This window comes from Rattus norvegicus, chromosome 19 (genome assembly GCF_036323735.1).
Source record: "Rattus norvegicus strain BN/NHsdMcwi chromosome 19, GRCr8, whole genome shotgun sequence".
Taxonomy (NCBI): domain Eukaryota; kingdom Metazoa; phylum Chordata; class Mammalia; order Rodentia; family Muridae; genus Rattus; species Rattus norvegicus.
The window spans coordinates 12077592-12087710 of record NC_086037.1 but is presented as its reverse complement, the minus strand read 5'-3'; the positions used below and the strand labels follow the sequence as shown (position 1 = coordinate 12087710).

Sequence of the window (10119 nt, the reverse complement as noted above, 5' to 3'; positions counted from 1 at the left end):
AGTTAATTTAAAAAAAAAAAAGAAAATGTTCATGGGATTAAATTCTACTAAATATTGCCTACAATTAGCTCTAAAACAATTCTGAGTTTATAGTTTTACAACTACAATTTCAGAGTAGGTACCAGGTATTAGTAATCTTTATGGAGAATTGTGCGAAGTGTACTATTCTGTATGGAATACATTATGTATTCCTTACAGCATACCTCATAAAACAGATTCTGGTCTTACCTCCTTGTACAAATACCAGCAATGACAATATATTGTTAAATATATATGTAATATTAATTAATCTAATCCCCTAACAACCCTTAACTTTATATGCCCCATGGACCTGGTAGCAAAATAGTATGGTAAGTATCACATTTACTAAACACTAGAGGTTTTAATTTGACTGGCTTCAGCAGCCATAGGCTTAAATGATAAATATTATTGTCTGCCCAAATTCTCTTTACAAAGTAATGAACACATCAACGATTCAAATGATCTATATTGATCTTGTTTAGAGATCAATCATCGGCTTTAGATTCTATTATTCTGAATTTTCAATCCAAAAGATATCAACCAGGCAAAAGAGTAACAATAAATAGGAAATGGAGCTTATGAATGAACGAATACAAACAAAACCTTGATAGGAAAAAAAATCCCTTAAGATTTTCAAAGATTTTATTTCAAAGCCTGGCACCCCTTGTGGGATCTGATCCCCAGGCCTCTCTCCCAGCAAGTGACTCAAGTATAGTTTTCCCATTTGGTCATTAACAATCATTATCTCACCCCCCCTCCAGACCTGCCAAATTTACTTTTAACTGCTCTCAGCACAAAGACAGGAGGGGGCAGGATAATGAGTCTCCACAATGTATAATTATTATAAATGAGCAGAGATAAACTACACCTGTCAAAATAAATGATCAGCATCCTAAATTGCTGATTTCTCTGCTGTTTTGTAAACTCCAATTATTCACCCTTCTTACTAATTTCTCCCACTGCTGTCTCAGAGGTGGCTGGGTTTTTATTCCCTTATTATCCCCCCTTCCCTCATGCTCCCCCTCTTCCTCTTTCTCTTCCTTTCCCAACCCCCCCCCACCTGAATTGTACTCCTAGAATTAACTCAGAAGGTACCTGTCACTTGCAAATTCTTCAAAGGCTGAAAGAAAAATCTAGAAGCAAATTATTCCCATAAGAAGTGAATTAATAAATAACTAGAGTTCCATGAAGGATGTCAGACATGGGCTGTCTCATTGTGGCTCAGTCTATCACTTATCAGTCTTTCTATAATACCTCTTTTGTTCTTTGTCTAAGGTCCTGCCGGATGACAGAGACAATGAAAATATAGTACAGAAGTCGAGCTAATCCGGAGTATAGCTCGGTTTAAGGAATGTTCAGTGAACAATATTTTAGGTATAGGAATACTATGTCCCTGGTTTCTGAAGTTCAGGGCCAACAAAGCGTACTTCTGAGTCTACATCCAAGTACAGTACAGTGTGCTGACTTTTTTAATAATAGCACATGGATGTGAAGATCTTTTTTAAAGCCATAACATAACCATTGCCATTTTTAAATGAGAGCAACTGTGATCATCCACAAAAGACATAACAAACATTGGGCCCATGAGAAGGAAATGAATCCCTATAAATTGCCCACACTCCTGTAAGCAATTTTAACCAAACCAATTGATTCACTAAGTTAGGCTTGGCTGAGTTATTTCTTTGCTCTGTTGCTGGAAACCTATATTGATTGAACAGATATTTGTTGGTGTCTTCCCAGAATAATTTAATGCAACCCTTAGTGCTGGAAGTAATAATTTACTAAGGTCCCAAACTCAAGGGATAGCACAGGCTGGCAAGGATGTAGAACAAGGAGAACACTCCTCCATTTTTGGTGGTAGTTCAAGCTTATATAACCACTCTGGAAATCAATTTGGCAGTTTCTTAGAAAACTGGGAATAGTTCTTCCTCAAGACCCAGCTATACCATTCCTAGGCATATACCTAAAAGATGCTTTACCATCCCACAAGGACACTTGCTCCACTATGTTCATAACAGCTCTATTTGCAATAGCCAGAAATGGAAACAATCAAGATATCTCTCAAGTGAAGATTTGTTAAAGAAAACATTGTTCATTTACACAATGGACTATTAGTCAGTTATTAATAACAAGGACATCATGAATTTTGCAGGCAAATGGATATAACTAGAATATATCATCCTGAGTGAGGTAACCCAGACCCAAAAGGACATGCATGGTACGTACTCACTTATGAGTGGATGTTAGCCATAAAATACAGGATAATCACACTACAATCCACAGGCCCAAAGAAGCCAAATAACAAGCAGGAAACAAGAGAGGATGCTTGAATCTTACTCATAAGGAGAAATAAAATAGACATCAGATGAGATCAGGTGTAGGGAGCTTGGAAGAAAGAACAAAAATTGAGAAAGAAAAAAATGGGGTGGAGGTGAGGCCCCAGAGAGTCTATGGGGGTGACTTTATCTGAGACTTCTAACAGTGGAAGATATGGAGCCTATAGTGGCCACCTCCTGTAGTCAGGATAGACTCCCAATGGAGGATAAAGACATCAACCCACCTACAAAATTTTGACCCAAAATGTGTCCTGCCTACAAGATGTGCAGGTCCAAAGACGGAGTAGACTGCAGAGGGAATGGCCAACCAATGATGGACCAACTTGAGGTCCATCCCATGAGCAAGAATCACTCCCTGACACTATTTATGGGACTGTGTAATGCTTGCAGACAGAAGCTTAGCATAACTGTCTCTGAGAGTTCCACCCAGTAGCCAGTGGAAACAGATGCAGAGACCTATAGCTAAAAATTAGATAAAGCTTAGAAGAAGTCTCATAGAAGAGTTGGGGGAAGGATTGAGGAATCCAGAGGGAATAGGAACTCCATAAGAGGACCAACAGAGTCAAATAACCTAGACCATTATGGGCTCCCAGAGACTGACCCACCAACCAAATAGAAAGCATTGGCTGGACTTAGCTCCCTGCCACATACACATGTATAGCAGATATACAGCTTGGTTTTCATGTGGGTCCTCCAACAACTGGAGCGGGGGGTGTCTCTAAATATGTCACCTGCCTGTGGATCTTGTTCCTCTAACTGAGCTGCCTTGCCTGGCCTCAGTGGGTAAGGATGAACTAGTCCTGTAGTGACTTGATGTGCAGGGTGAGGTGATACCCTGAAGGGGACTCCCATTTCTCAAATGAGGGGCTGTGTAAAGGGGGACTGGGAGGGCAAGGACCTGTGATTACGATGTCAAGTGAATATATAAATTAAATCAGTTGATAAAAAAAATGTGGCAGAACAAAAGATGAGTTTGGGAGGAACAGTTTTATTGTCCCATTTGGGGATGATAAGACATGTATCTAAGGTTACTGTTTCTGAAAGTGGAAAGTCCTTGGATAGAATCTGTAGCTGGAGAAATGAGATTTCCCCTTTAGGGTCCTGCTTTTATTAATACAAGAATTTAGAAATGATATGAAAAAGAAATTTCTAGAACAACTCTGTTAGAGTTTAAAGAGAAAAGTATAGCTCTGCCACAGCGATGGCTGCCGATGGTCCTTGTGCGCTGGTCACCGGCTGCTCCGCCACCTTCACCGGGGACCGGCTGGTGCAACATATCCTTGGAACAGAAGATGCTGTTGCGGAAGCGACTTCCAGCGATGCTGTGAGGTTTTACCCCTGGACCATCGATAACAAGTACTACTCTGCAGAGGTCAACCTGTGTGTGGTGCCAAGCAAGTGCCTGGTCACTGCCGAGGTCGCAGAGGCAGTCCAGGCGTTTGTAGTTTACTTTGATAGCACACAGAAATCAGGTCTTGACAGCGTCTCCTCATGGCTTCCTCTGGCAGAAACATGGCTTCCTGAGGTGATGATCCTGGTCTGTGATAGAGTGTGTGAAAATGGAATAAACCAACAACAGGCTCAAGAGTGGTGCATCAAACATGGCTTTGAGCTGGTGGAGCTCTGCCCAGAGGAGCTACCTGAGGAGGACGATGACTTCCCTGAATCTACAGGCGTAAAGCGGATTGTACAAGCATTGAATGCCAATGTCTGGTCCAATGCCGTGATGAAGAATGACAGGAGCCAGGGCTTCGGCCTTCTCAGCTCACTGGCTGGAGCAAGCCGCAGTGTTGGATCAGCAGAGAGCTGTCACTGTGAGCAGGAGCCATCGCCAACAACTGAGAGGACAGAGTCCCTCCCCGGGCATCGCAGTGGCGCGTGTGGTTCAGCAGGTGCATGGGTTGACAGCATTGTTGACCCCATGTTAGACCTGGATATTCAAGAATTAGCCAGTCTTACCACCGGAGGAGGGGATCTGGAGAACTTTGAGAGACTCTTTTCAAAGTTAAAAGAAATGAAAGACAAGGCTGCTTCCTCATGAGCAAAGAAAGTTGCATGCAGAAAAGGTGGCCAAAGCCTTCTGGATGGCAATAGGGGGAGACCGAGATGAGATCTAGGGCCTTTCTTCTGATGACGAGCACTAAGTTCTGCCTGCTAGGTTTGACTGACACCGATGATGCCAGCACTGTGCGTCCCAAGTGCTTCCCTTCTCAACCAGGTTCTGTTCTGCCAAGACTGCCGTTAGCACGCTGGCCACCTGACTGGTTTTTGGGGTTCCCTTACCTGAGCTTTTAGAAAGGTGCTGGGGAGAAATCTTTGTTCCTGCCGCATAAGTGACGGAAGAGTGAGATGACAGTGGGGAAACCCTTCAGATCTACATTCTTTGTCTTAAGAACCAGGGTAAAATGAGTCTCAGAGATCTGTAATACAGGAGAGCTGAGGACGGCCTGCTTCTGTGCTGGATAGCCAGTGTCCACACCAGCGGCTGGTTGGGAGCTTGTACTGTCTGCTGTGTACTGTCACTGGTCCCCACGGAGAGCACAGCTCTAACCTAAGGTGGATGTTGACAAGGGGGGCAGCTATAGATCTAGTATGTGCCTAGGGGTTAGGGGGACAGGCGGCTCATGGGTTTGTCTCTTAGCAAGTCCTATGGACAATTTTAAGTTCAATGTGTGAGTTCCTGTCACAAAGAAGTAAAAGTCAGATGTATATCTATAAGAAACAGAAGCAAAGGTTTCCTCCTCTAGGGAGCATAAACTCTCCCCAGCTGCTGGGCATGTGTGGACCAGAGGAGTAGCAGTGTTGGTTCCAGCACTGCTGACACTGGCAACAGTGCTCTCTAACTGAGTGCTCTCCCTGGCTGCTTGAGGTTTCAGAGCAAGTACCCCTTCTTTCTGCTTGGAATCCAGAGATCACTGTCAAAGCACCAGAACCAGCCTGTGGGGGATAGGCGAGCCTTCCAACAACCAGGTCCTGAGCCACCACCGTGGGTTACTTCCAGGGCTGTTGGCTCCTCTACACTCCAGGGCCCAGTCCCAAGGAAACCCTGCTCTTCCTCCTGCGTTGTGTTTGAGTGGGTCAGCCCCAGGGGAGCACAAAGCAAGGTTTTAAAGGAAGAGAGGAAAGTACAGCAAACAGAGGTTAAAGGTCCGTATCTGTCATCACAGATACCTCTGTGAGGCAGGCGTGAGTCTCCTTCGTGCTCGTCAGTTTCTAAGCAGGTACAGCCATGATAGATGGTATTCACTGTGGGCTGAGAGCCGATCCTGCCCTAGTGTCATCCGCGAGTTAGGTCATGATCAGAAACAAGGTGGACCTCCTTAGGTACCACGGACAGGGCCTGAAAGGCGCTTAGCCAGGCCAGAACCACACAGGGACAGACATGATCCTGGTGCTGGTCGGATTCTAGAACAGTGGGTGCTGGTTTGCCCCTGTGCTCCCACCCCACACTCTGATCTTGCAGTCTTTGAGCTTGGGTTTACCACTACCCTTTGAGGGGCACTAATACTTTAAGGTGAGTGCATTAGCCCACTGGTTAAGATGGAAAATAGGGGAAGTTGACTGTGGGTTGCCAGAAAGGTAAAACATGTTTTTCTTAAAATGTGGAAGATTTTAGAAAATATATTAGGTCAAATGATTAGGAAACAGATGACTAGAAAATGTGGACTTGATTTTGCTGACTAAACAAAAACCAGGTAATTAAAAGATGATTTATTTACAGAGAGAGAGAGAGAGAGAGAGAGAGAAGTATAGGGATTAGGTAAAAAAAAAAACTCAATAGCTACCAGGAAGAAATAGAGAAAAATGCCAAGCCTTTCAAATTAAACATGGAAATAGAACAAACACCCTATTATGAAGGAAAAAAACAGCCCAGAGATCCAGAGATATAACTCAGTGGTTAAAATGTGTGCTGAACTTTCAAGGGACCTGAGTTCAGTTCCCAGTACTCACGTTACAGGGAAGGAGCTCACAGGCACCTGGAACTCTAGATCCAGAGGATCCAACATACTTTTTTGGCCTCTACAGGCACCTGTACTCAACATGAATGTTCCCACATACATACATAAACATACATATATACATATAAAAATACAACATATTTAAAAAAAAACTTCAGCTTACATGTTTCCTGGCCTTCGGATTTTAATATCTAATTCTCCACTTGAAGTGTTTCAGTGAGGAGTCAAATTTGTCTATGTCCATACCATCCTAAGCTAAGCAGAGTCTGGCCTGGTTTGTACTTGAATTGGTAAGAAAAGGAAAGCCTTTGAGCTAGTGAGCCATCTGGCTCTATGGTATGTGGTCTTTTATAGTCCCTAAATGCTCTGTTTCTTAGATGATACATGGAAAGGGATTCCAGAATGTCAAAAACAGACTTCTTTTACCCGTTAATCTGGATTTGTCTTTTATTTCTATTTTCATATCACACCAGGGAGGCTGCCTTCTTCTGTATGTCTAGGAGTGCTATGCCTCTTTGATGAATGGAGTCTACCACATGAATATGAGAGATGCCCTTCAAAAAAACCTAACAGACTAGAAAGTAAGTTTCAAACCCTAAAACAAGATCATGAACAGGAATTGGTTCCAGAAGCCCTGATCTAAGTAAAACATTAGACACACAATGGAGGCTGAGCTGTTTGCCCAGAAAGATCATGTCTAGAAAAAAGAGAAATTACAATAAGAAAAAAGATAGGTGGATAATATCTTCAACCCTAGCCTCTGAACTGGCAGGGAAAGAAATTGAAAGAAATTAGGTAGAAGCATCAAATTACCATTTGTGTGTGTGTGTGTGTGTGTGTGTGTGTGTGTGTGTGTGTGTGTGTCCTGGATTGGTGAAGAATACAAATTATTTCCATGCCACATAGCCCTTCTGAGTCTGAAAAAACTCAAAACCCAAGGGAAAACAAGGAACTGAGGACAGAGGTAGAAAGCAAGCTAGAGTTGAAAAGAGCTATCCCTCAAGCCCACCTTCCAGTACAGAGGAAGGACAAATCAATGATTTGGTATACAGACAGGGGCTTTCACGATGGCCCAGTATGGGAAATGGTGTTCAATAGGAAATACGTAGGATTTGAGCTGCTTGAATGGAAGCTTTTAAACAAGTCATGAAAAAGTTCCTAACAGTCAGTCAATGGAGATGCACAACATCCCTGCAGCAGCATCCCTGAGTGAGAAAACAAAGGAGTTCATAGAGAGTGATACTGGATTATAGAATGCTAAGTAGTGTCTTTGCTCCCTATGGCCATTCAGCATTGCCCTCCTGAGGAAACAATTGGGACAAGCATCATTCCGTGCTCTATTGGATCTTACTAATGTTTTGTCAGTAATTCCTTAGTTACTGGACTCTGAGGCCAATTCATGTGGAATGGGCAACTTTTCACTTGCAGAACCCCTCTCAAGGTTACGTTCACCGTTCTATTTGTCTTGAAGAATGGTTCAGGACTAATGTTATGTTATGTTATGTTATGTTATGTTATGTTATGTTATGTTATGTTATCCTGCCCACCTTCTGTGAAAAGTTTTCATTACACAGATGATAAAATGCTAACCTCTAAGTGTCTCATAAACTCAGAAAAGCATCTGAAAGTCATAAAAGGGCAACCAGAAGAGTGAGCTTTGGAATCAATCCGTACAAGACACAAGGACCAGGAACAGCAGCTGATAAAGAGTTGGCTGTGTTCTGGTTTGGAAAAAGGTATGTGACACCTGAAAACATTATTAGACAAAGCCTACAATTGTCTGTGCCTATATGAACACAGAACAGGTTCAAGTGTTTGAAGTATTCTAGGGTACCAGGCATTTTCATAACCAACCTCTCTAAGTTTCCTACCATTCATAGAACTTAATACTTCATAAAAACAAAGCAAACTAAATCCACAAAGGACTGGGACCAAAAAGCTAAGGTAGGTTTTGGAAAAGATTATTTCTTTGTAAAACAAACTAAACAGGTCCATGCCCTGCTACTCAAGTATTCTAGTTGGAAGTAACTAGAATCTCAGCGGGTTACAACTAGGAGTGTAATAGAAATAACATTAACAAACACTCCCCAAAAGAGTTTAGTCTCAGTTATAGAAAGAGGCATAAAGTCAGTGTCCAAGAATAGAACAGCAATTGTTAGCATTGCAGTGGGTGGACTCCATTACCAGTTCCACTTAAGTGACAAAGAAAATGGCTTATCCAATTAAGGGTTGAATTAAAGACCCTTAGGCCAAGCCTCTTTCTATGGTGGCATGGAATTGAACTCTAGAAAAGTGGCATGCATATTTACAGCAATGAAGGACAGTGTCCATGGGCTCAGTCTTCAATAGCACACAGGAACTACTGTGAACAGTGTCATTTAAAGCAACTGACTCTCCTCCAGTAACTGAGCCTACAGCAAAAACAGATTAAGCATCAGAAGGGACACTGCCCGTTCTTGTAAATGCCTGACATATTGATGGTACTCTACAGGAATGGTGGCTAGTGTAATACAAATAAACAAAGACATAAAGTGACTGGAGAGAGAAGGACTAAGTAGCCATTGTCTGAATTAAGAACAGAGTAGGTAGTAGTATCATGAGATTTGGCCTATGACAATCTCTACTCACAGTAAGGCTATACCCAAAGGTGGGACTTTATGGATGGCCTATTGAGAAAGCAAGAACTCTCAGGTGTTAACTGAGACACTATGGAAAAAATAAACGTAAAAGAAATCCATAATAAAATTCAGCATAAGTCAGAGTCTCTGGTAGTTTTCCACACGACAGCCAATAGCCTACTGAATTCTGTCATCTTCCTTCAGGTATTACTTGGGGATTTTCACTGGGTTTATATAGAGTCTGGCCACGAATGAGTTGATATAGGCTAGAACCAGCTAAAGTTGCCAGTACTCCCTTGAAATAAACTAGTATCTTATATGGTGCCAAATATCTGAGAACTGTTCTCAAATACAGCTAGCTGTTTACAAACATTTCTATGCAGGTAAGCATCCCACAAAAAGATGTCGCCTATAGCTTAGCTTTCTGGAACATTCTAGAGATTTATGCTGAAGTACATTAAGTCCTTCATTTGCACCCATTGCTCAGGTTGGGTAGTTGAACCAGTCCTGTTCTTGATATTTAGTCTCCAGCAAGTTACCTAGTATAGTGATAGTCGATCCATCTTTTGTCACTTATAACAAGGTATTTTATTCAAGTAATCTTCCTAGGATCTCACTCTCATCCTCTGACTAGACATGGCTTATTCTGAATCACTTTCTTTGCCATTCATCCATGAGTCTATTAATAAAACACTTCCTGTGGGTTCTTAAAACAAATTTAACCCAATTCCCTAACCATGGGAAAGTAAAATTCTTATGTACGACGACCACCTTATTCCAGAGGTGACAACGTGCTTATTGGCCTTTTTCAAAGCAATATTCTGTTTGGTCATTGCTATGTTAAAAGTTCTTGAAAATGTAGGAACATCAGGAAAGAGAGATTAGAAAGATTGTAAAAGCCAGAAGTTGAGGAAGAGTGCTATAAAAGTCTGAGTTACAGGTAGGGTAGGACTGTCGCACTCAAGAACTAACAGCAGTTTTGGATTCCTACACAATACCCACACAAGATCAAACCAGTCAATGTTCTAGCATGGATATGTGAGAGACTCAAGAGATACCATTAGGACAATAGCTGTGATTTATTGTTGGTTAGTGATTTCAGGGGAGGGAGATTCACCTTCATTCAGGGATGTATCTAGTCTTAGGTTTCCCATGTTCAGGTGGACAGCCCCACACCCATTCATA

At 42.1% G+C, this 10119-nt stretch overlaps 1 pseudogene; it reads left to right on the top strand.

Moving 5' to 3' along the window:
- Window positions 1-3550: 3550 nt before the first annotated feature.
- On the top strand, window positions 3551-5287 carry Aagab-ps2 (alpha- and gamma-adaptin binding protein, pseudogene 2; annotated as a pseudogene).
- Window positions 5288-10119: the final 4832 nt, after the last annotated feature.